This window comes from Dermacentor andersoni, chromosome 7 (genome assembly GCF_023375885.2).
Source record: "Dermacentor andersoni chromosome 7, qqDerAnde1_hic_scaffold, whole genome shotgun sequence".
Lineage (NCBI taxonomy): Eukaryota > Metazoa > Arthropoda > Arachnida > Ixodida > Ixodidae > Dermacentor > Dermacentor andersoni.
In genome coordinates this window covers 42,064,047-42,070,630 of record NC_092820.1, presented here as the reverse complement: position 1 = coordinate 42,070,630, position 6,584 = coordinate 42,064,047, and the positions used below count along the sequence as shown (strand labels likewise).

General features: G+C 48.0%; 1 protein-coding gene across 1 annotated transcript in view; it reads left to right on the top strand.

Moving 5' to 3' along the window:
* Positions 1-441: 441 nt before the first annotated feature.
* Positions 442-6,584, top strand: part of LOC126535301 (medium-chain acyl-CoA ligase ACSF2, mitochondrial-like) — a 181,613-nt gene continuing 175,470 nt past the window's right edge. Inside the window, exon 1 of the mRNA XM_050182193.3 lies at positions 442-586. The gene's annotated coding sequence lies outside the window, so the exon portion shown is untranslated. The remainder of the gene's footprint in view (positions 587-6,584) is intronic.

Below are 6,584 nucleotides of genomic sequence, written 5' to 3'. Positions count from 1 at the left end.
ACGAAGCGGTGTCAGCGGGTGAAGCTCTTTTATACATGTTGGCATTGTTGCTGATGTCGATGTGGCCATCCATGGTACTGTGATTTCCGGTGTGTGCAGCTCCTTTGGCGGCACATTCAGTAGGGACGAGCACCCGCCGGGCGGTGGATGGCAGGAGCCAGGGTCATCCCCACTGTACGGCAGTGGGGATGACCCTGGCTACGGCAGTGCGCACACCGATGACGCCCCCGTAGACAGGCCTGCCAGGGACGGCAGCAGCAGGCTGGCAAATGCGAGGACGGTCGTCTGCATCGCAGTGTAAGCGGATTAGGTGGCTGCGCTGTGGTGCAGTCACCGAGCCCACGAAGCGGTGTCAGCGGGTGAAGCTCTTTTATACATGTTGGCATTGTTGCTGATGTCGATGTGGCCATCCACGGTACTGTGATTTCCGGTGTGTGCAGCTCCTTTGGCGGCACATTCAGTAGGGACGAGCACCCGCCGGGCGGTGGATGGCAGTGCGCACACCGATGACGCCCCCGTAGACAGGCCTGCCAGGGACGGCAGCAGCAGGCTGGCAAATGCGAGGACGGTCGTCTGCATCGCAAAGGTAAGCGGGTTAGGTGGCTGCGCTGTGGTGCAGTCACCGAGCCCACCTGTGATAAAGAGTGCGGCAAAAAAAAAAAGAAATAGTGACGGTATGGGCTCATCTTTGCGTAGGAAAACGGAGCACCTTGTGGTGTGGATGTGTACGTGTGGTGTAATGGGCAGTTAGCAATGCGTAATGTTTGCGAAAATGTGGACGTGCTGACGTGTAAACTGGGGCAGTCTTAGTGACCAGGCATCGGCAGAACTTCAGGACCCGTCATTTTTGTACAGGTGGGAACGAATGAGACGCGATGGTCAGTGAGCGCGTTCACCTTAGTGCCGTCTGCGCTTTGTGGAGAAAAAAAAAATGTTTCAGCCTGATCTATCGGCCTAAAGGCATGACTGTAAATGGGCTTCCCGCTCGCATTTCTATTTTTTACCATTCCCAGAACAGCGTACGCCTCACAACAAGGAATGTGCATGCGCTATGAGCATGTTTTTACCATTGCCGAAGCTGCGTGTGTACGCTTCAGCATGGGGACTGCTGTTATATATCACATTTTATAGCAGATATCACGGGTTGTAGCTAAAGCAGTGAGCTTTCTTGCTCTGTTTCTTCTTCTCGTATTTCTCTTTACGACACAAAATTTATGCTATGATGATGCACATAAACACATAAAACTGGGTCTCCTAAAATTAAAGCCAGCAAAGGGAGTCCGCAGGCACAGCCATATTAACGCGCAACGAATTCAGTATAATTTATGCACGCTTCGTGCATTCGCAGTGCGATAACTAATGGGTAAAATTAATGAAAATATGGTGTTTAACATTCCTATTCAACAGAGTCGCTTATAAAGAAACGATAGCTCCAGATTATTTTGAGGACCTGCATGGTGTTTTTCAGCGCGCACATAAAGCACGGTAACCATTGTTTTTACCTTCCGATCCCATCAGAATTTAGGCGCCACCCCCATACCAGGTATGGCTTATGGTTGTAGGCCCCCTCCCAGGTCGCTCCTGCCAGCTCCCTCACAAGAGACGTGGGAAGAGCTGCTCAGAACGCCTGATGAAAAAGTACAAAAAGCCCTCGTTGTCTGGGCCGAAAGGGTCGCTCCTCGTGAGGGGCCATTCTAGGACTCGGGCCTGCCAGATCATAACTGAGCAGAGTCTCAATAAAGTTGTTACCACCAGACGAGATTAATCTTTTATATCGGGGCGGTGGGTTGCGCCACCAAGCTCTTGCTGTTATACTGGCTAATGTCCTACCTAGGTTAAATAGAAAAAAAAACGCTATGAACAGCCACAACGAAATTTTCTGACCCCTTATTGCCAAATATGGATGGATGTGAAAGGCTGTTATGAGCTTCCCCTTTGGAACGGGGCGGTGGGTTGCGCCATCAAGCTCTTGCTATTATACTGCATAATGTCCTACCTAGGCTGAACAATCAAAAAAGAAAAAAAACACTATATGCACTCTAGGAACCAAATTTTCTGATCCCCTAATGCGCACTGTGATTTTATACGTCTCGGTTTTCTGTCCTTTCCCTAATTTTATTCCACCAATCCTCCAATCGCCTCTTACCGATTCCAAAATTGTGAGCGCCACCTGCAGAGAAAACGAAGAACCTCGCGCCACGCCATTTGGTTGGAAAATAAGGCCGACGCTAGCGCACTGTGGGTGCTCCCCATATCGATACGACCGGCTTTCTGCGTTGTTTCAGTGCTTCATTGAATAGGTTTCAGTCAGTGCGTGAGTGATGATTGAAGAAGGCAATATATACCCCTCCCGTTTGCGCACACGTGACTTCTCGAAGTGCTCCAAAACGAACGACGGCCTTCGGCGGTATCTGTCCTCGAACACTTGGACCATTCGTCAGGCGCATCGAGGCTGGGCGCTACAAGACAAAGGCTACGTGGCAAATCAAATTATAAGGTGCCCTACAGCTCGTTCAGAAGCTGCGCTGACTGGTACAAGCGACGTGCAAGCTGTCCTTGAGACGGGCAGCGTGTACGTGGTGTTGTGTTGGCAGCTCCTGTACAGGTTATATATAACACGATGTGTTATATATACAGACAAGCAACAATGTTTAGATATTTTTAGAAATGGTTAAAGTAATGTAAACATTTTCTTTATACTCATCATCATCATCATCAGTCTGACACGCCCACTGCAGGGCAAAGGCCTCTCCCATACTTCTCCAACAACCCCGGTCACGTACTAATTGTGGCCACGTCGTCCTTGCAAACTTCTTAACCTCATCCGCCCACCTAACTTTCTGCCGCCGCCATGCTACGCTTCCCTTCCCTGGAACCCAGTCCGTAACCCTTAATGACCACTGATTATCTTCCCTCCTCATTACATGTCCTGCCCATGTCCAGTTTTTTTTCTTGATTCCAACTGAGATGTCATTAACTCGCGTTTGTTCCCTCATCCAGTCTGCTCTTTTCTTATCCTTTAACGTTACACCCATCGTTCTTCTTTCCATAGCTCGTTCCGTCGTCCTCAATTTAAGTAGAACCCTTTTCGTAAGCCTGCAGGTTCTGCCCCGTAGGCGAGTACTGGTAAGACACAGCTATTACACATTTTCTCTCGAGGGATAATGGCAGCCTGCTGTTCATGATCTGAGAATGCCTGCCAAACGCACCCCAGCCCATTCTTATTCTTCTGATTATCTCCGGCTCATGGTCCGGATCGGCCGTCACTACTTGCCCTAAGTCCCTTACCACTTCCAGTGCCTCGCTACTTATTGTGAATTGCTGTTCTCTTCCGAGACTGTTAAACATTGCTTTAATTTTCTGCACATTAATTTTTAGACCCACTCTTCCGCTTTGCCCTTCCAGGTAAATGAGCATGCATTGCAATGGGTCCCCTGAGTTACAAGACAAGGCAATATCATCAGCGAATCGCAAGTTACTGAGGTATTCTTCATCAACTTTTATCCCCAATTCTTCCCAATCCAGGTCTCTGAATACTTCCTGTAAACACGCTGTGAATAGCATTGGAGAGATCGTATCTCCCTGCCTGACGCCTTTCTTTATTGGGATTTTGTTGCTTTCTTTATGGAGGACTACGGTGGCTGTGGAGCCGTTATACATATCTTTCAGTATTTTTACATACGGCTCGTCTACACCCTGTTTCCGTAATGCCTCCATGACTGCTGAGGTTTCGACACAATCAAACGCTTTCTTGTAGTCAATGAAAGCTATATATAAGGATTGGTTATATTTCGCACATTTCTCTATCACCTGATTGATAGTGTCAATATGGTCTATTGTTGAGTAGCCTTTACGGAATCCTGCCTGGTCCTTTGGTTGACAGAAGTCTAAGGTGTTCCTGATTCTATTTGCGATAACCTTAGTAAATACCTTGTAGACAACGAGAAGTAAGCTGATCGGTCTATAATTTTTCAAGTCTTTGGCGTCCCCTTTCTTATGGATTAGGATTATGTTGGCGTTCTTCCAAGATTCCGGTACGCTCGAGGTCATGAGGCATTGTGTATATAGGCTGACCACTCTTTCTAGAACAATGTTCCCACCATCGTTCAACAAATCTGCTGTTACCTGATCCTCCCCAGCTGCCTTGCCCCTTTGCATAGATCCCAAGGCTTTCTTTACTTCTTCCGGCGTATCCTGTGGGATTTCGAATTCCTCTAGACTATTCTCTCTTCCATTATCGTCGTGGGTGACACTGGTACTGTTTAAATCTCTATAGAACTCCTCAGCCACTTGAACTATCTCATTCATATTAGTAATGATATTGCCGGCTTTGCCTCTTAACGCATATATCTGATTCTTGCCAATGCCTAGTTCCTTCTTAACTGTTTTTAGGCTTCCTCCGTTCCTGAGAGCATGTTCAATTCTATCCATATAATACTTCCTTATGTCAGCTGTCTTACGCTTGTTGATTACCTTCGAAAATTCTGCCAGTTCTATTCTTGCTGTAGCGTTAGAGGCTTTCATACATTGGCGTTTCTTGACCAGATCTTTCGTCTCCTGCGATAGCTTACTGGTATCCTGTCTAACGGAGTTACCACCGACTTCTATTGCACACTCCTTAATGATGCCCACAAGATTGTCGTTCATTGCTTCAACACTAACGTCCTCTTCCTGAGTTAACGCCGAATACCCGTTCTGTAGCTTGATCTGGAATTCCTCGACTTTCCCTCTTACCGCTAACTCATTGATCGGCTTTTTATGTACCAGTTTATTCCGTTCCCTCCTCAGGTCTAGGCTACTTCGAGTTCTTACCATCCTATGGTCACTGCAGCGCACCTTGCTGAGCACGTCCACATCTTGTATGATGCCAGGGTTAGCACAGAGTGTGAAGTCCATTTGATTTCTAGTCTCGCCGTTCGGGCTCCTCCACGTCCACTTTCGGCTATCCCGCTTGCGCAAGAAGGTATTCATTATCCGCATATTATTCTGTTCCGCAAACTACTAATAACTCCCCCACTACCTCGTCTCCAGCCTGCTTCTTGGCTACCTTGGCATTGAGGTCGCCCATCAGTATATTTTATTTTGTTTTCACTCTACCCATCGCCGATTCCACACCTTCATAGAAGCTTTTGAGTTCCTGGTCATCATGACTGGATGTAGGGGTGTAGACCTGTACAGCTTTCATTTTGTACCTCTTATTAAGTTTCACAACAAGACCTGCCACCCTCTCGTTAATGCTATAGAATTCCTGTATGTTACCAGCTATGTTCTTATTAATCAGGAATCGGAGTGCTAGTTCTCGTCTCTGCGCTAAGCCCCGGTAGCACCAGATGTACCCATTTTTTAGCACTGTATATGCTTCTTTTGTCCTGCTAACTTCACTGAGCCCTATTATATCCCATTTACTGCCCTCTAATTCATCCAATAGCACTGCTAGACTAGCCTCACTAGATAACGTTCCAGCGTTAAACGTTGCCAGGCTCATATTCCAATGGCGGCCTCCTCGGAGCCAGGGATGCTTAGCACCCTCTGCTGCGTCACAGGTCTGACCGCCGCTGTTGTCAGTTGCTTCGCAGATGCTGGGGACTGAGGGCCGAGGTTTGATTGTTGTGTTCATATAGGAGGTTGTGGCCAAGTACTGCACCAGGGTGGCCAATCCTGCTCTGGAGAGGGAGTGCGTTACCGGTTCTGGTCAACGGGATCAGGCCACACTCCAGGCCTGTTTATGCAATTTTATCAACACGCTGAATTTTTTTTAGTCCGGTGGAAAATTGCGCGGCACCGGGATTCAAACCACGGACCTCTCGCACGCGAGGCGGGTGTTGTACCTCTACGCCACCGCTGCACCCTCAGGTTCCTATTAAAAGTGTTCTACGATAACGCATTCTTGATGCCTCTAAGTTTCAGGTCATGCTAGCTTTTCAGTAAGTGCAAACAGGTCGAGGTCTATCAGTGGGTGTCTGCATCGGCAAACATTGACCGGGAGGACTTCCGCTTGAGGGCGAACACGTGGGTGCCCGAATGCGGCTGGAGGCGTAAAGGCATCTCTTTTTGCAGGCGATGAACAAATTAGTGCGATACCCAAACGGCGTCAATGAGCGCACCAAAACGATCGTCGTCATGGAAAACAAGGGAACCGCGGCTTGTCGACTGCGAGTAACCAGCGGCTTAACAGTGGGTTCAGGAGCTAGGGCGGTAGTATTCAGTATTTATTATTAGGTGTATGTGATCGCATTCGTTCCTAAAGAAACTCTGCGTGTATGAGCATTACGCAGGCGCGTGCAGAGATACTCAAGCGTACAAAGTGATTGTCAGCTTCTAGTTCTGACGAGGTAAATTTTGGCTCCATAGTGCTAGTTAATTTCATTTCCCTTTATCCTCTGGCATCTTCAACACTAGTTAAGGAGGGAAGGTGTTTAAGGTCCTAAGTCGGTGCCCCTTGATGATTCGAGTGCACGGTGGCAGCGCGAAGGAAGAGCCGTTGTCCGTTAAAGTGACGCTTTACCCAAACGCCGAGGCGTCTGTCCGAGTCCAAGCCCGGAACTCCGCTCTCTCCCGCACCACCAAAACATGATATTTCAAAT